This window comes from Pseudorca crassidens, chromosome 14 (genome assembly GCF_039906515.1).
Source record: "Pseudorca crassidens isolate mPseCra1 chromosome 14, mPseCra1.hap1, whole genome shotgun sequence".
In the NCBI taxonomy this organism is placed as follows: domain Eukaryota; kingdom Metazoa; phylum Chordata; class Mammalia; order Artiodactyla; family Delphinidae; genus Pseudorca; species Pseudorca crassidens.
The window spans coordinates 1,789,532-1,814,837 of record NC_090309.1 but is presented as its reverse complement, the minus strand read 5'-3'; the positions used below and the strand labels follow the sequence as shown (position 1 = coordinate 1,814,837).

At 42.6% G+C, this 25,306-nt stretch overlaps 1 long non-coding RNA gene across 1 annotated transcript in view; it reads right to left on the bottom strand.

The window, feature by feature from the left end:
- LOC137205823 (uncharacterized) overlaps positions 1–25,306 on the bottom strand; it is a 96,225-nt gene that overhangs the window by 22,743 nt on the left and 48,176 nt on the right. The window lies entirely within an intron of this gene.

The following is a 25,306-nucleotide window of genomic DNA, read 5'->3' as shown; positions in this document are numbered from 1 at the left end:
CGCAGGGCCCCCTGTGAGATGCGCTTCCCGCGTCCCATCAGCAGCACGCGTGTTTCTCCACAGTTTGATCAGACATGGGGCGGGGGGGGTAGGGCACGCCCAATCATATTCACACGTATATCATATACGTTACAGAAAACGAAAGGAAACGGAAGGCAGCCTTGCAATCAGTTCTCATCCAGATGAGAACAAGCACATTTCGAGACAATGAGGTTGAGAGAAGGGCGACCTCCACTAAAAACTCTGTCCAGCAAACCTCCCGGCGCACAGCGCAGAGGACCAGACTACACGCTCAAAAGCAGAAATATAGATCAATGGAACAGGCCAGACATACACCCTGCCGACGCCGTCTGGAACTGAAGAGCTCTTTGGGGGCATCTCCGGGAGGAAGTGGGTGATCGCCTCTCACAGCGGAACCAGCGGTAGCTTTTACCAGGCGATGCTGCTTCTCGCGGTTAAGTTGAAAAGAGAACTTTCAACTTAATTCATCTCTCCCTGGAGCCGGGGATTCTGTACACGGGAAGTGGGGGGGTGCTGTCTGGGTGGGGGCTGGGGGCGGGGCCGGCAGGGCTGTGGCTGGGGACAGGGAAGGAGTGTCTATCAATCTCAGGGGGCTTCTGGAAAGAGCAGGTGAAACCCGGAAATAGTCGACGTGCTTCCAGGCTGTGTATCTGAGGGGAGCAGAGGATGAGGGGACTGCTTCTGAAAAGTTCATGTGCTGCAGAATCCCTGGGGGTCGGGGGTGGGTGGAGAGGGCGCTGTTAAAATGAGGACCGGACGCAGCAGGTCTGGGGAGGGCCCAGGACTCTGTATTCCTAACATGCTCCCAGGTGCGACCTCGCTGCCCATCTGGACACCCCTTGAGGAGCAGAGCATCACGGAGCACCTGTCACCGCGCAGACGCTGCGCAGCAGTTCGCTCCGCCACTTGCTGGAAACCTGTCCATGGATGAGCGACTTGAATTCCCTGACACGACTCCTCAGCTATAAAATGACACGGAAACAACTACATGAAGTGCTTTCACTAGGATTCAAATGAAGTAACACGACGCTCCCTGGCTGTGTGCGCTTGAGAACGTCGGGTACCCACCCTCAAGCTCCTCCCTTCACCTGAAGAGGGGGCACCTTTGTGCACCTGCCGTGATGGCGGGTCCAGGTGGGCACACCAGGCACCTAGGACCCCGCCTGGCACACAGTGGGCGCCAAAGAGACTCGGGCTCTTTACTTGTGATCTGGCACTGAGCCTGTGTCTCTGAATATGAAAATACCCATGTTGCGGGGACGACATGTGGCTGAGACATTCAGGCCACTGGGTTTAAAGCAAAGTCATCACATTTGCTTCCTTTCCTTCGGTTCTTTTCCGAAGTGTTTACAGCAACTTGGGAGAATGCCCTTCATTTTACCCGGAGGAAAGTTTTGTTTTTAAAATCAGCAGCAAAACAGTAATCAAGACAGTATGGTACTGGCACAAAAGCAGAAATATAGATCAATGGAACAGGATAGAAAGCCCAGAGATAAACCCACGCACATATGGTCACCTTATCTTTGATAAAGGAGGCAAGAGCATACAATGGAGAAAAGACAGCTGCTTCAATAAGTGGTGCTGGGAAAACTGGAGAGCTCCATGTAAAAGAATGAAATTAGAACACTGCCTAACACCATACACAAAAATAAACTCCAAATGGATTAAAGACCTAAATGAAGGCCAGACACTATAAAACTCTTAGAGGAAAACATAGGCAGAACACTCTGACATAAATCACAGCTAGATCCATTTTGACCCACCTCCTAGAGAAATGGAAATAAAAACAAAAACAAACAAATGGGACCTAATGAAACTTTAAAGCTTTTGAACAGCAAAGGAAACCATAAACAAGATGAAAGACAACCCTCAGAATGGGAGAAAGTATTTGCAAATGAAGCAACTGACAAAGGATTAATCTCCAAAATATACAAGCAGCTCATGCAGCTCAATAATAGAAAAACAAACAACCGAATCCAAAAATGGGCAGAAGACCTAAACAGACATTTCTCCAAAGAAGATATACAGATTGCCAACAAACGCATGAAAGGATGCTCAACATCACTAATCATTAGAGAAATGCAAATCAAAACTACCATGAGGGGCTTCCCTGGTGGCGCAGTGGTTGAGAGTCCACCTGCCGATGCAGGGGACACAGGTTCGTGCCCTAGTCCGGGAAGATCCCACATGCTGCAGAGCGGCTGGGCCCGTGAGCCATGGCCACTGAGCCTGTGCGTCCGGAGCCTGTGCTCCGCAATGGGAGAGGCCACAACGGTGAGAGGCCCGCGTACCGCAAAAAAAAAAAAAAAAAATGTGGTATCACCTCACACCAGTCAGAATGGCCATCAACAAAATATCTACAAACAATAAATGCTGGAGCGCATATGGGGAAAAGGGAACCCTCTCGCACTGTTGGTGGGAATGTAAATTGATACAGCCACTGTGCAGAACAGTATGGAGGTTCCTTAAAAAACTAAAAGTAGAACTACCATATGACCCAGCAATCCCACTACTGAGGATATACCCTGAGAAAACCATAAATCAAAAAGAATCATGTACCAAAATGTTCATTGCAGCTCTATTTACAATGGCCAGGACATGGAAGCCACCTAAGTGTCCATCATTGGATGAATGGATAGAGAAGATGTGGCACGTACATACAATGGAATATTACGCAGCCATAAAAAGAAATGAAATTGAGTTATTCGCAGTGAGAAGGATAGACCTAGAGTCTGTCATACAGAGTGAAGTAAGTCAGAAAGAGAAAAACAAATACCGTATGCTAACACATATATATGGAATCTTAAAAAAAAAAAAAAAAGGTTCTGAAGAACCTAGGGGCAGGACAGGAATAAAGATGCAGATGTAGAGAATGGACTTGAGGACACGGGGAGGGGGAAGGGTAAGCTGGGATGAAGTGAGAGAGTAGCATGGACATATATGCACTACCAAATGTAAAACAGATAGCTAGTGGGAAGCAGCCGCATAGCACAGGGAGATCAGCTCGGTGCTTTGTGACCGCCTGGAGGGGTGGGATGGGGGGGTGGGAGGGAGACGCAAGAGGGAGGGGCTATGGGGATATATGTATATGTATAGCTGATTCACTTTGTTATAAAGCAGAAACTAACACACCACTGTAAAGCAATTATACTCCAATAAAGACGTTAAAAAAAGAAAAATTAAAAAAATAAAATAAAATCAGCAGCAAAAACCATTCCTGTGTTGCACAAGGATTGCTCAGCGCCTGCCACTCATGTTGCTGCATTTCAGTGTTCTGCTATTTTATGCTCCTTTTCACCGATGTTCGCCAATAAACAGCACTAGCAGAAGACCCACCTGCAGTTGCCCTAAATACTCAAGGAAAACTGAAATGTTTTTGAAGGAAAAAGATGCCCTGCTAAGGAGAAGATAGCTGACATTGGCAATACATTTTTGGTTTTCATTTAGAAAGCAGTGACCCATTACTTTTATCTCAAAAATTCATTCATGACACAGGGCACTCCACTTATTGTCAGAACCGAGTGACTTACAGGAAGCCCTTGACCCTTCATCTGTAAAAAGTGACTGTGAGAGCTCTCTTACTCCCCTGAAGCGCCTCTGTGTTTTCATCACTGGGGTCTACTGGTATCAGTGCTGGAAGCCCTCTGGAGAGAGTCATGTAGAGGGAGGGAAGGCTGATTAAGATCAGTTTTGTTTTTAAATTAGTGGTCACCCAACAGACCAGGTCAAGGTGGAAGTTCTAAGTACAGCATGAGGTCTTCTGAACTCCACTAGTTGTTGCTGATTGTTTTAGTGTTTCCAGAAATTCTCGCAGACCTAAACTGCTCTACAAGCTAATCTAGTCAAATTGCGGCACCTTTAAGGGATTAACGTCTCAGGTCCATTTTCTATATTTGTTCTGACTCTAGGAGGGCTCTTCCTTCCCGAGTTCTATCCTCCGAAGTAGCCAGTGCACAGTCTAGGTTGTACCGTCTTCAGTCTACCAACAACCCCTCATGTGTCTTTCACCACAGCCTCCAGCGTTCTTGACAGTGCTTTAGGTTCTAACTTCTCCACACTCTGTTGTAAATGAGATCAGTTCTGATGGGAAAAGATTCTATTTGTTTTCTGGGCTGATGCTCCCTGGCGCCCTTAAGGCAAAGTCTGAGCCAAGAGTCTGGAGCTGGTGCGAGGACAATGGCAGACTTCTGAGTGACGCCCCTGTGGTAGGAGCTGCAGGTCAGTGGCCGAGAGTGCGAGCGAGCAACGGCTGGAGATCCTCTCATCCTGTCTCCTGGAACACCACCACATAAGCCAGGGGAAGTGCAGCTGGGCCCCAGGACCCCAGGTGCACTCAGGGTAGAGCCTCTGTCCAGTGAGTGGGGCAGGGCAGAGGAAGGATGCCCTTATCCCTCAACTGCACTTTCCCTGAACTGAGACTCGGTAACAGGTGGCTGGGGACAGGATGAGAGGAGTTAAAGTTCTACTCCTTCTGGGAAGAAAGCCCTCCCAGCTGGATCTGGGAGGAGAGAGAAGCCTGGGTTCCTGACTACAGCAGTCTGGAATGGAGTCTCTGTTTCACGGAGGTGAGGAGAGACGACAGGGAGGGAGCGGTCTCGGGTCAAACACCGCAGACTCTTGCCTTTCTTAACAAATTTTCACAGATATATTTGAATAAATCTTGCTTCACTTTCTGTTTGCATTTAGAACCAGTCCCAGAGTCTGACTTTCTAATAACTAATTTTCACCAGTTTTACTGGAGAGTTAGTCAGCAAAGCACATCACACTGTCAGGCTGGAACCTGATCCCTGGTCTGATTTATTTATAAAATATATTTATTCAATCACAAGATTCAAATTTCTACACTAACTGTCTCATTCTTCTAATATTTTCCCCCCAAACACTCCCTAACATTTTCCCTTAAACACTCACTTTCCAACTGAATATAAGAATAGATTGTTGAACAGAACAGATTATAATGTGGTAAGCTATTATTGATTCGTAACTGATAAATAGCTATCTACTTATCGTCCCGGTGGGATAGCAGCAGGTGCACTGGAACATGGGTCCAAATAAATGAGACATTAAATATCTGTCCTTGGAGAAATCTTTAACAAATTTCCTGATCTCAGTTCCTTTAACTCTAAAATAATGGAGTTAAATATCTATAACATTCTTTCCATAGCTTTAATTTCCATATTCTGAGTGGATTTTATGGTAATTTTTATTTCCATTAAAAATTATTTCTAAATCCTGAAAAAGAACGTTAAAGGTCTTAGGTCAGCCGTTGTGAGAATCGGTAGAGTGGAGTAATACAGGATGTTAGCATGAGAAGTTAGAAAATGACGAGAATAAGTGTAGGAGGAGAAGCGGTAAGAAGCCCACGGAGCAAGATGTACTGGCTCACAGTCTGGAATATACTTCACAGTCCGTAAGGAGAATTCGTTTGACAAGACTGAAAGCAATCATCTTGTCATCATCTATGTGAGCGTGGAGTAAACAAAATCATCAAAGGTACTTCGACTTTTATTAGTGAGGAGACTTTACACATTTCTTTGTATTTGTAAGAATGGAAGGACATTTTTCTAAATCTCAGGGACGCATCAAATATAAGAAGGCTCATTTTATAAACTGATCATCAAATCTGTCTGAAAAAAAAAGCACATTAAAAAAAAAATTGGATCAGAAACGAAAGGAGACATTTAGTTGTAACATTTGTCAAGCTTATTATTTCTTAATCAAAAATCTTGTCCTGTATTTTTTTTTAGTATCGGATTGTGAATTTTTGCCAGAAAAGTGATAGTAATTATGAGAGTGTATAAGTGGCTGGCTAAAGAAAAACTTCAGTAATTATTCCCAACACAGCACTTCAAGTAGCTCAGAGATGCTTTTAATTTGAATGCCCTCAGAAGAAATTCATAAATATCTGTTTCTATCTAAATGGAAGTCTTAAATCTCTCATAATAATCCCATTTGTGTTCTCCTAGCCCCTTTCTTCAAAGGAGTGTGAAGAGACATCATGGACTCCGTTAACCCCCGAGTAGCAGTTTTTCTCTTTTCCCCAGACCACATTCAGCGAGGCCCACTTGGGTGGCCAGCAAGCTCGGGCACAGGAAAGTTAAGTGACCCCTGCAAAGTCCACATAAGTCAGGAAAGACCTGAACTGGACGGCTCTGGGTCCCAGAGCACCTTCTATAGAGGACAAACAGCTTACCATTCCTTTCCCACAGCAGTGAGACTGTCGTCCATGTATCTGAGAGAGGAATGAAAATTTAAAATACAACACGTATTTCTTTAAAGTCTAACAGTAGCTACTGTGATGGTTAATGACGAGTGTCAGCTTGGCCACGGCACCCAGATATGTTGTCAAACACCAGTCTAGAAGTTCCTGGGAAGGTCTTTTTTAGATTTTGTATTTGTTAGCCCTCACAACTGCATAACTCAGTTCTTAACGTCTCTCTCTCTGCACAACTGGGGCAGAAGTAACTAAGAATGATAGAGCATTGTTTCAAATTGTTCCAATCTTGTTGCTGGATTTGGTCACAGAGGCCATGCTATTGGTGACATTCCTGGCGTCTGCTTTAAGGCTGTCAAAGTAGCCAATGTCTCTCGTTTGGCCTTATCCAAAGGCAAGAGGAAAGACCAATGTCATAAGCTTTTGATGTTGAAAGCATGACAGTGATCAATTTTCATATGCCAAATAAAAAAATTCCCAGCTTCTGAGAAGGACAGCTTGGTTTCCCACTTGTGTGAACCCTTGTTTTTAACTTCCTGTGAAATGGGAACATATGGCTAAAGTCTGAATAGGCAAGATTATTGGAGATTAAAGTAAACAAAAAGAAAAGACAGCCAACTGACTAAAAGTGGGAAGGGCCAAAAAGAAATCGAGAAGCAATGCCTCTGAATAAAGGGGAAGAGAGAATTTTATAAAAAGAATTATTATGATTTATAGAAACCTATTTGCATAAAATAGACAATTTCCACCTGAGATACGTCTTGAGTTAAAAGAGAGAGCTGATTGCTGCCCGTAGTATGTTGGGAAACCACTGCAGGGAGGGTAATCTCTGACCTGCAGCATTTGTCAATGTCTACGGCATAAATACTTTCACCGCGGCCAATTTCAAGGTGCAGACTCCAGTTTCTAAACACAGAGCTGGTTAGTGACGCACACAGTCAACATCCACAAGCAATTACGTTTAGGAGACGGTCTCAGAGGCCCCTCTGGGTGCAGCCCTATTTCCAAGCTAACACGACGTGGCTGAGCAGAAAATAGGAGAAAATGCTCAATTGTAACACTGTCTTATCTCCCATTCTCTAAAGCAGATGGCTGACTCAGTTTACGAGCTCCAGTGATAAAGCAAAAAATACTCACTTCTTCTTTGGGAAAAAAATGGAGGCAAAGGTCTTAGCTCTACTGTTGTATACAGAGGACAGCAAACCACATGCAGTGAAAAGTGTCTGCTTTTTAACTTCCCTTGAAGTTCTGTTCAGATGCAAAATGAAAAAGCAAGGAAGAGTAAATCTTTTTTTGGCTGTATTGGGTCTTCGTTGCTGTGTGCAGGCTTTCCCTAGCTGCGGCGAGCGGGGGCCACTCTTCGTTGCGGTGCGCGGGCTTCTCATTGCGGTGGCTTCTCTTGTTGCGAAGCATGGGCTCTAGGTGCGCGGGCTTCAGTAGTTGTGGCACACGGGCTCTAGAGCACAGGCTCAGTAGCTGTGGCTCACGGGCTTAGTTGCTCCACAGCATGTGGGATCTTCCTGGACCAGGGCTCGAACACATGTCCCCTGCATTGGCAGGCGGAATCTCAACCACTGCGCCACCAGGGAAGTCCAGGAAGAGTGAATCTGATAAGCTAAGACTAAAGTCCAATACTGAGGCAGTTAACATTTCCTGCAGGGTGTTATAAGCAACCTTTCCTAAATTGCTATATTGTCCTTTGCTTCTGGAATTTTATCCAGAATTTTTTTATCCATAATTTTATCCATATCTATGTAACACGTCATTTTCTAATGGAGAACTTCTTCGTATTGGTATCACTTAACTTTTCCAGGGGAACAGTGGTCTATAGTGAGGTATCTTAATGGATTTACCCTGTTAAACAGCCTGTTCACAACAAAGAGTTGAGTTTTTTTTTCATTTTTCAAAAACTGGTTTGTGTATTACAAGTTATTTTAAAAATAGAACAAATGAAATTATACGTATGAAATATGGTCATAGACTTTAGTACCTTGTTTTAGCTTCCTTTGAAAAATAAAATTTGATGCTTTTGATGACACAGAAATGGAGAAAAGTCACCTTTCAGTGCTTTCGGTGAGGGAAAACGGAGGTTGATTCCTGACTGTTTACACTGGTGATGTAACGTACAGATGTGCCTGTTTCCTTTGAGCATCCTTCCTCTCACGGAACCAGACCCATCTCTCCCTCCACCTGCAGCTTCCCTTCTTCTCTTTCAACAGCTATTTTCTCACCTGCACCCAATCAATGAGCCATTTCTCACCTCCATAGGGGAAAAGTCAAATTCTCAGATATCTGGTTGGACATTTTGGACACCAACCTCAGAGTTCTTTACAAATACAGGTTAAAAAAGAGACAACGGGTCCAAAATGGAGTCACTTGTGCTAAGCCCACATCACAACTGAAACTCAATACCTAAGCTAATTGCAGTTTAAACCTCCCCCAGGAATGCAGTCTTAACCATCAGTCCGGAAGTTTCTGGTCAGCACCAGTGAGGTGATAGGCCATGTGGCCCCTCCCTTCCCCCAGAGCCGTGGAGGTAAACCCTCTCTCTTTTTCCCTCCCCTCCTGCCTACACAAGCTACAGCTCTGGGAACTCCTCCCTACTTGCTACGTGGGATGATGCCCGAGTCGTGAATTGTTCCAAAAAGCCAATTCGATCTTTAAAATTTACTCGGTTGAATTTTTGTGATTTAACAAACACCAGAGATAAAAGAGGGGTTGTCACTGAACTCAGAGAATGTAAGACTAGTCTCTGGGACAAGATGTTCTTTAAAGCAGAAGACTCCAATTTAAACAGAGCACTTAGTGAGCTATCAGCCTGATTTTATGGACTTCTCAGAAAAAGAAACGGCTTGCACACAAGGTAAGATAGCTTCTTCTGCTATAGGCTTTTACATCGAGAGGAACACTTTAAACCTCCTACTGGCACATCTGACTAAAAAAAAGAAGAAAAAGAAACCAACCAGCCGTGAAAACACATCTCACCATTTCTTCTTGGCTCGAAGCCTCAAGGTATTAAAGTCTATTTCTGTTAGAGAGTTGCTTCATTAAGAAACTTTTCTACAACATCATTTTTAAAAAAAGCGCTGGGTAACCTTTTTCGTCGAAGCAGTGATAGGGTGTGGACAAGGTGGGGACAGCCTGCACAACAGAGAAGGAGCAAAAGGGGGAACACTGACACCCCCTTAAAAGCAGCAGGAATTGGCCAGGGGAAAAAAAAACCTGTAGTTCTTGCTAATATAATACATTTAGAGGCTCTTCCCTGGCAATTAACAAAAATAAGCGTGTATATGGGGGAATTGGAATTCCTTTCATTCTCAGCTACCTTTAGCCCTTCTATAGAAAGGACACTTTGTGCAGTTTTCATTCTCTGTTTCAGTTGGTTAGTCAGCCTTTGAAGGAAATCGGTTTAAATAACTACCAGTCTGTTAACAAAGACACATTATATTTCCTTAAATCAAACTTAAATTTTGCCACTGTTCTCACTGCTTCCTGTCTGACACCTATCTTACTGTTCCCATTGTTAGGCAGCAAGATGTCACTCACACCACACAGCATATTCCTGGATCTAACAGAATTCCCCAAGGTTTTTAAATGTTCTATGTGGCTCTTATCTCAAAGAACAATACGAAATTTAAAATATGCAAGATGTGAGTAATCAAATATATTTACGTACAACTAAATAGCGCATAACACAGTCCAGCTGTTTACCGCAAAGTAAATTTGAAAAGTTCTCCTCTCCAAACGGGAAAGAGAACCGTCACAAAGTCATGGACTTTGACAAAAAGGAGAGACAGTGCAAGCCAAGAGTTAGAACTGGGAGCAAAATAAGGCCTGCATTTAGGCATAGAAATTATACAGACTGGTGGAAGGGTGTGAGAGAACTCAGAGGCCAGAAAGAAGATTTTATAAAATTTCTTTTTAAAACACACAGGTTAGATTATATTTTGTTAAAGGATGATTTTCAAAAAGAAGTGAAGTCATGATTCATATAAAATGAACACATATCACATGTTTTATTTAATTCAGTAACAAAGGGATTGATAAAATGTTGCATCCAGTTCAAAGGATCATAAAGAATAAGAGAAAATGGAGTAAAGGGATGTTGCAATAAATTTGGTGGATACAAAAGGAGCCTTTTCATGATGGGGAAGGAAGAAGAATGAATCTGTATGCTTATGGACAAGAGGTTGCATTGCTATCAGTCACCTACAACTTACAGAGCTGTAAAATAGTTCAAAGGCAGGAAAAGGCTAGAATCAAGATAACCTGCATAGTTTTCCATTGAAACACAAGTTCGTCCCTAAAACTCAGCAGCTCATTTACCTATAGGAGAGGGTGCTCATCGGTAGGCTAACTACATTATCGATTTTGGTGTTAAGGCTTGACATGGACGGAAATTTTTGTCCCTAAAAATTAGTATTTTGAAGCCTAATCCTCACTGTGATGATATTTGGAGGTGAGGTCTTTGGGAGGTAATTAGGTCATGAGGATGGAGCCCTTATGAATGGGATTAGTACCTTTATAAAAAAAGGATACTTGGGACCTCTCTCTCTGCTCTCTGCCGGTGAGGGTACAAGACGTCAGCAGTGTAAACCCGGAAAAGGGTCCCCATCCGAGCCCAGCCATGCTGGTACGCTGACGTCAGACTTGCAGCCTCCAGAACTGTGAGAAGTGAATGTCTGTTGTTGGCAAGCCACTGAGTCTATGGTGCTTTGTTATGGGAGCCCCAGCTGACTAAGACACAGCTTATCTAGAATCACCAAACTCATCGCATGCTTAAGAATGAAACCTAGTCATGGTGAACAGGTTAGAAGGATGCTGAAAGGTGAGTGACTGATGGACGTTTCTAGGAGAAGGCTGGAGACCCGCAGGAGTAGAATGGGGTTTGGGTCAGACAGCCCTGGAATTGAATTCCAGCTCATCTGTTTTCCACCTACCCTGAGTTTGGGTAAGTTGTATAAAAATGGAATGGAATGAAATCCATGGAGGTTTCCAAATTTCTATATAGCAGAAGCTCCACACTTGATGTGAACTCTGTGTGTGTGTGTGTGTGTGTGTGTGTGTGTTTAGATTACAGTTACCTAGATTATTTAGGAGTTTCTTGAGATGGATGGAGATTGGGGGAGAGGGGAATGTCAAATGGCCGGGAAGGATCACATGGTAAATACTCCATGATTGTATTGTAGTAGACGTGCTCTTGTCTAAGATGATATTGATCGTCAGTTGAAGCAATAAATTAATGTTAGTTAAAGCAGGGAATCTTTAAATATGATACACGCACAACTTTAGACATTTTGTTTTATGACAAGATTCTACTTTACATTCATTTCCAATCTTATGTTGTGGTGTCAAGACTTATTCTTTAAGTGTCACTGCTGATCAAAATGGTATAAACCTAAAGTGGAAAGAGAATTTTAAAGACCTGTTCACTAAATAAAGGGGGCTTCAAAATGTTATAATTTTTCTCTCCAAACATTTACTGCTGTCATGTTCACAGAGTGAATGTAAGTTTGGGGGTTCTGAAAATGATATAATTGTGTGATCTAGTTATGAAAAATAATACAAATTTGTGAAAAAAAAGTTAGGTAAGAAAGTGAATATTTATTTAGAAGGAGAAAAGTAATCACAACAAAATGAAATTTTTCAAAGAACTAACAACTACCGCAAAAATCACAAAATTGTCCAAATATAATTTTTTAATAATCAACTGTTTGACGTAACTCTATTCTTGGTTCCCTTTTAGGCTGCCTAATTTTGATTGCCTTTCTTTATGACAAAAGTATTGTCATGTCACTGATTACAAAGAGAACAGAAAGATCACTTTATCTTGCCTCTAGAATTACTGATGGAAACTTTGTTTTTATTATTGAGCTTTTTAGCTTTACAGTTCATTACTGGTAATGACATAAACATTTTAGGTGTGCTAGCAAATTCAGACGGATTGTTTGAGTTCTCTGGAATAGTGATTAATCTTAATATTCTCTGAATTGACAACACACATTAACCAGATTTTTGGTATGCTCTTGTTATTGTGGGGTTTTGTCAGGTCCAAGGATTTGGAAGACTTTCTACAGAACAGCTCCTGGCTGGTGAGTCCACACAACGACTGTATTGCTCTTCTGGGAAGCCACTCTTACAGCAGGATACTTCGCAATAACAAAAGAAATCTGACTTCAAGCCACACAGATATGCTCCGTGAAACCCAAGTGAATGCACCCCCAACTCACTCAACAACCCCTTAGCTGCAACTTGGTATCTGCCCATCCCAACACCCCGCAGTTACAGGTGAGGCATCACTGAAGGTGAAGTGGAGAGGAACACACAGGCCTTCATCAATTGAAATTGAAATATTTTACTTTCACAAATTTTACAAAAACACATTGGTTGGGCCTCCCCTGGACTTGAAAGGAGACTGTGCAGAGGAGACCCTAAAACCTACACTTTGTTCCCTGCATGCTATGTTCCTCTGCTCGTTCCTAATTTAGAAGCAATATTTTAAGGCAACTTTCTTTCATCTATTCTTTCCAAGGTGTTATAATTTGTTTTCAGAGAAAAAAATTCTTCTGTTTTGTTAAATTTCATCTGTTTATGTAATATCTAATGAGATTATTGCTACATGCAAATGGTAACCTATATTACAGGCACGAGGTAGTTTGGGGACAAATATAACGAACTCTGTGTGTGTAAACAGTGGTTATACATTGAATAGAATACTTAAATAGTCAACAATAAAAAAGGATGAACTTCTGATACACGTGGCAACACAGATGATTCTTAAACTAATTACGCTGAGTGAGAGAAGCCGGACAAAAAGAAGTACAGGTTACATGGTTCCGTTTATGTAAAACTGTAGAACATACAAACTACAGTCAGAGAAAGCAGACAGTGGTGACCTAGGAGCCCAGGAGTATGTGGGGCAGGGGTCACAGTCAGGAGAGAGGATACCTCTGAGTGTGGTTGATATGTTCACTATCTTAACTGTGCTGATAGTTTCTGAGGTTTATCTATGTGTCAAAACCTATTAAACGGGGCTCTCCCCTTCTGAGATGGACCACATTCTGCCCGTGGAATGTGCTTCTCTGCTTTCATTTTACTGTGGCTTCATTCTTTCCTGCACGCAGCCAAGGACCCTCCCTTGGCAGCCCAACCCGGGAATCGCCGAGACCTGGGATGTGACCATCCTCGCGCAACCCATTTTCCTGCAACCTCTTTACAGGTGATATTATTAAATCTGCTTCTTACCTTAAAAAACTCATTCAACTGTCCTCTTTAGAAATATGCGATTTTACGTCAATTATACCTCAATAAAACTAATCTTTTAAAATGTCTGTCCTGTTTGCTGACAGGGGAGAGCAATTGTGCGCCAAAAGCACTGCGATCCCTGGAAAACACGTTCCAGAAGGAAGCAGGGGAGAAGGCCTGGGTGTGGATCTGAGGGGCTGTTCCAGAGGCCCATCTAGGTAAGGACAAGAGTGTCGCCGTGGAGACCTGTATTGCGGCATAGGGCTTAACACCTGGCAAGTTCCCCAGGAAAGGGGTCTCATACACTCCTGGGTGGCTCAGTAGGGGAAGAAGCAATAGCCCATATTCCGTAGAGACCATGGAAAACTGTGGAAGAAGGAGTCAAAATGCTCCAAAAAGTAGGCACGCTGTAACGGATCTACGGTGTAAGTTCAGAACACCTACCAGGTGACTTTCTTCCTAAATAGTTCTCAGAGGCAACAGGACACATGCAGGTGAGTGAGTCACCAACACCGTCCACTGCGAGCTCAAGGGTAGTTCTCCCCGTAGGACGCGGTGATGAGAGGAGAAGCTGTGACAGAGCTGGGCTCCCTGGTAACATGGAGATGATAGAATCGCTCACGTGGTTACTTCTGTATTCTGTTATAACTGTAAACGGACAAATACAAGAACAAGGACTGCTGAGGGCACGTATATCCAGACTCAGACGTCTCAGGAGTGAAAGCTTGGGTCCACGAGGCGGGACACGCTGATCAACTAGCCAGCGAAGGGAACCCAGAACAGGTGGCAGAGGAATTTGATAAAGAATATGCATTACGGCCTCAGGAGTGCAGTAATGGTCCCAGCAATCCTCTTCGTTTAAGTTTTCCAAAAGTTATGACAAACCAGAGTCCTAAAGAGGCAGGATCTGGATGACATAAACTCAATGTCAGATGGAAGTGGATCAAAGTGATGCAAGTTTTGGACCTTAGTAGGCGCTCTTGGTACCCCATCCAGGTAAGCTTTGGGGGCTGGCTTCTGCTAATAGCTCTGGGAAGCCCTCTTCTGCTGAGTAGGAGCCACCTCACTGGTGATGTTTCTATCCCCTCCCTCATCCCTAAAGAAGCCACTTGCCAGTGCTTGACCTTGACTCAAGGTTGGACCAATTCTGCACAGCCTTTCGGAGGCTAAGTGGGAGGCTTGTCTCCAGCTAACAGCATATTCTCCTAACATTTATTCTTCCTCTCTTGCTTCTCTCACTCCCCCTGTCCAAAATTGCTTACTCAAGATTCTGTTTGTAAGAAATGGGAAGTAAGACAATGGGTTTCTGCACTGTAGTTATGTTTCAATTCTTAATTTCTTTAGAATGGTCTCAGCTCTGCTAATCAGTCTTAGGGAGGGTTATGTGATCGAATCTGTAGAGTAACAAAACTGCTGAAGATCATGCAGGTACTAGGGAAGCACCAACTCAAAAAAGGAACAGTTTTAGCTTTTAGCTTTTCACTCATCAGAACTTCCATGCCATGTTAAGCCAGGGGAATAAGTTTGTAGGAAACTCTGTTTTCATTGGTGATAATATAGTTTCATGAGAATGAGGTAAGATAATTTACATTTAGAAATCTTTTCGTAGAGCAAGTGCTTTTGTAAATGCTAAGTGAGTAGAAGAATAGCATACACTTTTCATCCCTGAGTATCATTTCCTCCCGAAGGGAACATATAGGCTATCGCGTCATCGCGTGGCATGCTTTAATCACTCAACCGTGTGCACAATCTGGTGTGTCTCGAGGGAACCAGATCTCACAGCGCCTGCCATTTACGTGTTATTCAAAAGAAGTATTCCTTTTTCAAATAATCTATTTAAAAAATTACTAGTGAGGTGTGAGAAACACTCCATTGTTATCCACTTGGGCAATGCCGTTTGCACATGACACTCCGTACTATAACAGCAAACTTTCTGGATGGATAAAGATCTCTATAAAGTCCATCAATTTTTACCTTTCCTTAAAAAGTAAAAATCAGACATAAACCAAATGTCCAATTAAGGGAGGCTTGTCTAATAAGTTATGGCAAATTCAATACAATAAAGTATTTCATGGCCACTAAAATCAGGTTATGGAAAAATATGTTATGACGTGGAAACACTATGCATTGAGGGGGAAAAGCAGGTTACATGATAATGTATAAACCCCGAGCTCTTTTACATATAAAAATAAAATGTAAGGTATGTATATATGTACAGTTATATATGTGTGTGTTTATATGCATGCTCATGTATACGCACGCGCACATACACCTGCATTCACACATATTTGTATATATTAAATAAACATGAAATATATATTTACAAATGTAAGTATTATATATTCAACAAATCTCTGCATTTTTGAAGGGGCTTCTGTTTCTCCCTGCTCCCTTCTTTCCCACCACCAACTGGTCCAATCCCTTGTCTTTCTTTAGCACTACCCTGTGTCTAATTAAGTCATAAAATATTAGATGGGAAAAATTCCTAGGGATTAACTGGTGTAACTCTCTAGTCAAAGCCACATACGTGACATGGACAGTTTAACCTTCAGGGAACAATTCTGGTAACAAGGAGTGCAAAGCTTCATTTCGTGGCAGAATCAGCATCTTGTGAAGTCTTCTTCGGGAGGTTTCCTTTCTCCTAAGAGCTCTATTATTATTATTATTACCAGAAATTTTATTTCTCATGATTACCTTCAATTGGTCCCCAAATTTTGCACTCAGCAGTATGACAGCTTCCAAGAACATTTCTTGAAATGTTGGAAAATATACGACATTGAAACATCTTTTCTTTTGGCTAAAAATCTTTCTCTTCTCCAATGTGTCCTAATGAATCTTTCTGTCTTCAGCTGAACTAAATATAAAGCTGGGTTTGAAAACGCATGACGACAAGGGACGTAAGTTAACGGCTAGAAGGGTTGTTAGGAAGTTATTTCATGTATGTTTTCCATGATAAAAGGCCCAAACTGGCATGGAAGCAGCAGAAAGCAGGAAAGAAGGATCTGTCCGGCTAAACCTAATTAATAATTTTGGTAATGAAGAGATAGGTTATTAATAGATGCCCTTAATACTTAAAAGAAAGTTATATTTAGAGGAAAACTTTCAGAACTAGGCTAATAGTACCCCAAAGTTATTTTCCTAGTCAGCATTCAGAGACCTGATCTAGTTAAAGCTTAAGAAAAAAAAAAGTTTTAGTGAAGGATTCCACTTCTAGGTAGCCTAGAGTGGGTTGCACAAGGCAAGGTCACCTCTGCAAACTTTAGGGAAAAAACAGATAATTTACAGAAATTGTCTAATTTTAAAGGCTTGGGATAGTGACGGGATTGAAGAAGACTAGATGAAATACAATCCCAGAGAGGAGAAGCCTTCCCAGGGGAGCTGTGAGTGAGATGCTGCTAGCTCTCCTGCCATCCGGGGCCATTTGCCAGTGGTAGACAGGAGCTGTATGAATCAGGCAGGTCCCGAAAAGCCCCAGGTCGGGGGAAAGGAAACTAACAAAACTTGAAGCAGCCAAATGGGACTGGAGGGAAAAAAAGGGAAACTTGAATAGCCTCGAACACGTATTTCATTTTGTTCAAGGGATGTTTGCTGAATTCTGTGCCTGCCCTGGAGGCTACAGAGAGAATGCAGGGGTTTCTCAACTAGCATTGTAATTCAACCTTTTGCAGGATGAGATTCTGAGTTTGATTTTCAATAATCCCAGCCCAGCAGCTACAGGAGATGAAGGTCTCTTTCAGGGTAGTCACAGACGCTTTCAGGTCATTTTTGTGGTACTTGAGCTGGGTATTCAAATACCTCACCCCACCGCTTTCTTTCCCCACTTTGTCCAGTGACCTTAGGAGTAACTAGCCAACCTCATTATACTTGTTAATTTGGTAAAAATGTTCAAAAGTGTCATATACATGTTCAATGACATTCTCATTTCCTGTGGCTGTCTGACTAAGAGTCTCCAACAGTGATACTTTGTATCTCTGTTGCCAGACCATGCCATGAGCTATCGGTGCTCTCATTGCTACTGGAAATAGAGTCATTAGTGTCTTTAAATCTAATCAGATTCCAGAAACCCCAGAACCAATTTAGAAAATTTATTCTTAAAATTCTGTATATATATAAGCACAAAAGCTTATATGCTACTAATATATTGTGAAATGAAATTATGGGGAAGCAGAAGGACAGCAAAGATGACTGAGACAGAGAAGGAGGGAGAGCAAATATAAGGCAACGCTACCGGCTGATCGTTGCTTGACACCAAGAATAACTGATTGCGAATCTCGCGGGACAGTCTTGTAAGACACCTTATGAATTTCAGCATTGCAAGGAAGTCAGTAGAGCAGGAAGAGAAAAAAGGCTCCACCTCCTCTCCCAAGTTCCCTTTTGTCAAAAGTGTGCCCTGACCTTCAGCAATAACTCCTAAGACATTATTAGGTTATTATTTTTCATAACATACATTACATAATAATCTCCCAACAGCACAAAGTTACAAGATGGTGGAATCGTCCACATGCTTTTGTTACGCCAAATAAATTAATATGATGGGAAGGAGAGTCCACTGCAAAACACGCAGTAAAGATGCCAAATAAACTTGCAAGTGACGTGTCATAATCATTACCAATATGAGTAAAACTTTGTGCAAAATAATTAGAAGGTGACATAGGGGAAAAATTATTTACAGATTAGATGAGTGTAATCATGAATTTCCACGTGAGTACAAATGAAGTATATTCTTTATTCATATTATTTTGACAGTTTTCATCACAGAACACAAAAATGTTCTTTTTCCAAATTAAAACTAATTAAAAACTCTCTAAAGAACAATGTGTAGCAACGAAACTCAACAGAACTAGAGGTACTCAGCCAAAGTGCTCACGTCGTTGAAAAGGAGAAGTTACAAAACGCATTCTAATTTCGAGAATGTGACTCATCACAAAAATCATTCTAAGCTTATTTTTAATTTAATAGTATTTCTGTGCTGCCAGATATTATCTTTATTAACTAGCCATGTTTGCCTTTGGACTAAGCTGCAAATTTCTTTGTAGATGTGACAAATTATTAAAAGACTCTGTCATCAAGAATGGGTAGATTCATCATTTATTCATACAGCAAATACGCATGTACCTACTATGCTCCTAGGACCGGAAGATATAAGCAAATGAAGACAAGCATGTTTCCAATAGAGCAAAAGCTGCAGGAGTGAATGGGAGAAAGGGAGAGAGGAGAGAATTAAAGAATTAACGAGAGTCAGGTTTCCTGAAATAAAGGGGTTTTTACCTGGTAGGTGAGGGTAACATTGCTCAGGCCTGATCCATCCTCCCTCTAAGAGTCCTGGAGGCAATTCTGATTTGTTTCGCAACCACTTCAGAACAATACTTTCAGGCAAATTCCCACTCGGGTTGCGCTTTTATGTAGCCATTAATCATCACACTGTGGGCAGATTTGAACCTGACCTCATAAAGGCAGAAGTGAAGAATCAGCTCAGGTAAAGGAAGACTGAGGAAAACTTAAGAGCCATGAAATTCTGACATGCTGTCCTGAGAAGGAGCTGCCTATTAAAGAAAAGGAAAGCAAGGTTTTTGCTGTGTCGTTTCGCTGGTTTTTAAATTTTTCCTGGAATACAGTTGATTTACAATGTTGTTAGTTTCAGGGGTACAGCAACGTGAATCAGTTATGCATATACATATATCCACTCTCTTCTAGATTCTTTTCCCATACAGGTCACTACAGAGTACTGAGTAGAGTTCCGTGTACTGTACAGTAGGTCCTTATTAGTTATCTTTTTCTATATGGCAGTGTGTATATGTCAGTCCCCATCTCCCAATTTATCCCCCCCTCCGGTTAAACCCTGGTCACCATAAGTTTGTTTTCTACATCTGTGACTCTCTTTCTGTTTTGTAGATAAGTTCATTTGTACCCTTTTTTAGATCCCACATATAAGTGATATCGTATGGTATTTGTCTAGCTCTGTCTGACTTACGTCGCTCAGTATGACAATCTCTAGGTCCATCCATGTTTAGCTGTTTCTTGAAGCATCCTGACAGAAGCGTGATCGGCTCCAAGGACTGTGCTAAGCCAGCAGAGAAGATAGAAGAAAGGCACTCAGTATTGGTAATTCCCGAGGATGACAGTTACCTGTCTCTACATAAAAGAAAGCCTTTCTACAGCATATGGCTATGCTATCGCCAGTGCATAAAAACAATTAATTAGATCATCAGCTTTTCTTTTATGATGCAGTGATTTATAAACTCACGTTAGATCCAGCTGAAGTACAGAATGAAAGGATGTGGCCTGCAGCTCCTAAGACGGAACCAATGAACCCTCCTGCTGCAGGCCCTTCCCCATGTAACCCCCTCCTCTGAGTGCCTGACTTCTCACTCATATACCATCTCGGGGTTTAGGGGATATTCCTTCCATGATTAGATCACCAGAGCCTGACTTCCCTCCCTGGTGCCCTGAGGGGCTCCCTCCGCCAGCCTGAACTCTACGCTCAGGGGCAGGCGGGCTCCTTCCAGGTGGCTCTGCAGCCTGTCTGACCCCCACCACCCCTGCCTTGTTTCCCTGGCAGGCAGCATTGCCTTTACTTCAAGTTGCAATGAGTTTTTCTCCTGTGTCCCTGACAGGCCATTCGCGCCCCATTTTTGGATGCATTTTCTCATGTTCCTACCTGGTGACCTTGTCTTAGCTCCTGGTAAGACATTTCTGTCTCTCAGTTGGCTCAGGGCTCTGCTGAGGCCCCAGGGAAGTTTACAGATTGTCTTCCATCCCTGGCTTCCCAAGGAGCCAGGGAAGCTCTGGGGCTTTGGCGGCTGCTCTGTGCCTTGGTGGCTAGACTGTCACATTTGTGAGCCTGCGGTCTGCAGGGCGGATGGCAAGTCCCCTGCCCTCCTAGGTTCTCCGAAGCACTGGGCAGCGTTCTATTTTGCTGTTCAGCTCTCTCATGTCAAGATATGAGCACAGGAGGGTACCTACCCCTACTGCTTCCAACTGCATTCTTCTCCCCCAAAATGCCCTCCTGCACCCCTGGCTGGATTATTCAGTGGTGGACTGGGTTTTCTGTATGTGTGTGTGTGTGTGTGTGTGTGTGTGTGTGTGTGTGTGTGGCCTGTGGGGTGTCTGTCCTACACATTTGCGTTGTGTTTCCAGTCTATCCTCACCCACTGTAAGTCCTATTCTGAACTTAGACGCTAAGTATCAAAGCAAGTCTTCTTTCTTAGATCGTTATTACATTGGTCCCTTTTCAGCTGGCTGCCAAACGTGAGAAGACTGGCTTCACGATGAGGGGCAACACCAGAAGATAAAATAACATTTCCACATCCGTCCCCAGGCGGTTACTTTATACGCACCACCACGGTTACAGTACAGAAGGAGAGGGAAGGCATGCAAGTCGGGCAAGTGTTATTGTAAATAATGCATATTATTGATTTATTTGTACATTTATTTTTACACCATATTTTGTTCTCATAAAGGATATGAGAAGCAACTGGATCCTGTAAACTGTGTTGCATGAGAAGAATGAATAAATACTACGACGGATGAAAGGAGGGAGCACACATGCTAAAGGCCCAGGAGGACAAGGCTGGGGTCAGGGCAGACGGGGGTGGCAAGTGAAGAGACAGTTTCACGCAGAATTTCTGCCACTACCTGGGCTGTTTGACCGACGAGAACTCCCTTGCTGAATCCTGAAGTCCTGTGTCTCCATCCAACTGTAGACAGACCTCGGACATCCAGCAATAGCGATCACAGAATGATGAATATGAAGTTTTCTCCTTCAAAGGAGCCTCAATACTCAATAAAACTTCACCGTAATTCTTGAACCAGAAAACTCCCTCTCTCTCTCCTAAGCCTGACCACACAGTCAGAATTATTTCTGCTGCCAAAGAAGGAGGAAGAGGAGGACGGGAGCAGCGTGGGGGAACCCCAGCCTCAGGCTGATATCACCTGGACTTTTCAACACTAAGCACGACTCCTGGATCCACGTGGGTCTTGTCCTCCAACCCCAATACAATGGGAACTGACACTTACGCTCATGCCTAGGACCTCCCCTGTAATCTGGTTCACACCCACCGCCATGTCCAGAAATCATTCTATCTACTCTCCGTCCCTTCTTCTTGGTATTTATCCTGCTTGGTGTTATTCATGATTCCTGGATCTCTGGTTTGGTGTCTGTCATTGATTTTGGAAAATTCTTGGCCATTATCACTGCCAATGTCTCTTTTCTTCCACACTTTCTTTCATCTCTTTCTGGTATTACAATTATATATTTGTTATACCTTTTGAAAGTGCTCCACAGTTCTTGAGTGCTTTGTTCCATTTTTATTCGTTCTTTTTCCCCTTTCCATCTCATTTGGGGACATTTTTATTGACCTATCTTCAAGCTTTTTTTCTCTCATTAATTTCTAGCATTTCCTTTTGATTCTGTCTTAGGACTTCTATCTCTCTGCTTAGTGCTATCCATCTGGTCTCACATGTTGTCTAATTTTTCCATTAGAGTCCTTAATATATTCATCATAGTTATTCTAAAATTCCCTGCATGATAATTTGTTTCATGTCTGAGTTCGGTTCTGATGCTTGTTTTGTCTCTTTAGTCTCTGCTTTTACTTGCATTTTATCATGCCTTCTGCTTTTGTTGCTGTTGTTGTGAAAAGCCAGCTAGAAACTGAGATGAACAGTCCTCTGTTATGAGGTTTTATGTTAATCTGGATAAGAGTTGGGCTGTACTTAATGTATTTTTAGTTGTAGGTGCCAGAGTCTTCCAATTCCTTAAGCATCTCGTTTTCATCTCCTGTGTCGTTTGGGGGCTTCTGTAAGAAGGCCTCCTTAGCTGAGTCTGCATCTTGCAGCTTTTTCAGCTGTAATCCACTCTTATATTGGAGAATGGTGGATGGGGTGATAATGGGTGGGGAGGGGAATTGTTCCATTACGAATGAATCTCAGATTTTAATTGGTCCCGTGGGCTTCACAAGTGTCTCTCACCCTCCACCCGAGATGAGAAAGGGAAGGAAGAGAGGTCTGGAGTCAGAAATGCCATCCCCTGGGCAGGTGAGGCTCCAGTGAGGTCTTTTCCCAAAAGTAGGTCCTTGTTGTGGAGAACTCTTCCTCCTCCTGCCAAAGCCTGGAGGGGATCTTACTCAGCCCTTCACCATGAAAATCTGATAAGTTCCTGGAGGCAGAATCCACGGAAGTGTGGGAGACCCCCAAGACGGAGGTCTGTGAGCTTCTCACTTCCCGAGTCCACACGCAGGCCCGGCAATTCAGCAGAACAACCGTGGAAGTATTCCTACCAGTTTATGGGTCCAACAGCTTCTGTTCCAGGTAAGTAGACCTTAACTGGGACTCTGGATTCAACTCTCTCTCCAGACTTGGGGTGGGGGGCGGGGGGGCGGAGGTTGACTGCCCTGAGATCTCAATTCTTGTTGGATCCAAGAAAGTCGTTGCTTTCTAATTCGTTTCATTTTTTCTTATTGTAAGGGTAGGAGTGACAACTTCTAAGCTCTCGATATGTCAGAACTGCAGCAGGAAATCTTTTTTTAATTTCAATATATTGTTCTCAATTGGCGACTTTGCAATAAAACTTAAATGTTCTCAAGTCTCTTTCAACTTAAAATAAAATGACACACGACCCCTTCATCTCCTAACCTCCCCAATTACTTCATTCTTTTCTCCCCTTTTCTGTCAAATCTCTCGAAATAATTGGCAAAAAGTCCTGTTGCCACCTCTTTTCACTCACACCTCAGCCCTCTGAACACCCATTTCTGCTCTCATTATCCCGTCAAACTTGCCAAGAGCTGCCTTGTTGATAACTCAAAGGACCATGTTTTTTAATCTCTCGGGAGATTTGAATCATTATTTCTCTCTCATTAAAGCGTTTTCTTCCCATAATGTCCATTACCACAATTGCAGCTTTTCCTCTTCCTTTTTCGGTTACCTGCATCTCATTTGTTAAAGGAATTTCTACTTTTTTCCAGTCCTTTCACCATCTCTGTTCTTCTGGGTTCTATCCTAGTCTCTCTTCTCTTCCTATTCTGCTGCCTTTCCTACACAACCCATTCACTCCTATTGCTACAACTGCCATTGATACGACGGTGATTCCTGAATCTCTGCGGCCACTCGAGAACGTTCTCCTGAGCTTCGATTCCACTTCTCCTTGGATATCTGCTTGGGTGCCCCATAAGCCTTATAAAGTCATTGTACCCACGTAAACGTCATGTCTGGTGCTGCCTTTTTCAGTAAATGGCACTGGTGTGCACTGTCTTGCCAAAAAAGTATACTGTAGCATGACTTATTATAATATACATTACTATATATTACAGTATTATTTATGTATAATACAGTACACAATTTTATGATAGTGTAATGTGTTACAATTTTATAGTTATAGTATAACATATTTTATATAGATAAATAGATAGAACTGCTCTCTCTTATTCTCTCAACTAACCTAAAACCAAATACCAAACATTGGTTATTAACAGCTCTCAAACCTGTCCACTCTTGCCATCATCAATTCTGTGAACCTACTTCCAGCCTCTGCAACCAACCTGTATTCCTAACTCCAGGGTTGCCTCTCTCCAATCCGTTTGGAAAATTTCACTGTCAACGTGGACTTTTTAAAACGGAAATCTGCATATGTCATTCCCTTTCTTAAATTCTTGAATGCTTCATTTTATTAGCAAAAAGAGCAAATTCCTTAACTTGGCTCACAAAGACCAATGCAATCTGGCTTCTGCTTAACTAGCTCTTTTCAAGGTTCCTGCCTGAGCCCCTTAACCGGCGAGTGGATGGGACCAGCTAAAGGTCCATTCACCGGGCACACTCAGTTTTCTCTTTTGTCAGGGCTTAGCTCACCTACCACTTCTAAGAGGAAATCTTCACCAGCCATCCTTCCAGGTCTGGTTTTGATGCTGCCCTTATGTGTTTGCACAGCATCTGTATTTCCTATATTATGTTCTATTTCAATTGACAGTTAACTTACCTTTATTCCGTACAATAGCTTTGTAACTTGGCTGGTCGCACGCGTTTCAGCTTTTGTCAGTGTGCCTCCCTGTTATGCAAAGGCTTGAAAGCTAAAATCTACACTTCTCATACGTCCTTGTGGCCAGGTGTTTTGGATACGTTTAGGTTCCCCAGTTAGATGTACCTGCATAGGGACCACAATTCAGAACAGTGGGAAGGTGAGTGCTGGGACATGAGGCGCACAACTGGCTCTACCTGGGACTCAGGTAAGGCTGTATCATCCTGGAGGCTGCCGGGGCAGTTCCACACCCCCCCGACCCTGCTTGTGGCAGAGGCAGAGGCTCCACTGGCAAGGCAGTCTGGGGAATTTTTCTAGTAGTAAAATTCTGGAGGCTCAGTCTGGAGCGTTCATCATTTCATCATCTCAACTCTCTTACAAGCATCTAATTTATGTATTAAATCTGCTTCTGCCTGAACCTCTAAGTGGTATATATTATCCATCCCAGAGGTCTTCAAACATCCTCCTCCTGTTCATCTCATAAAAAGCTCTCAGTACATAGCTGTTGACTGATGGGTAGACATACATCAAAGATGTTATTACCCTTCTCTGGATCATTTCTGGAGAATTTTTTTGATATTTCAATAAAGTAACAAAGAATACCAGAATAACTGTGACGATCATATCTAACGATAGCCAGAATAATTACTCTCATCACCTAAATAAAACTCATAGTAGTAAAAGAATACAAAGTCTTATTCTACAGGAGATCATTAGAAGCTGTGTGTTCCTGAAGTTACTGTGGCACATTGGTTATTTTGGAAACACATCTTAATAGCGCGGCATGAATTCATTTCTATCAAAAGTTAAAGCGCCACATT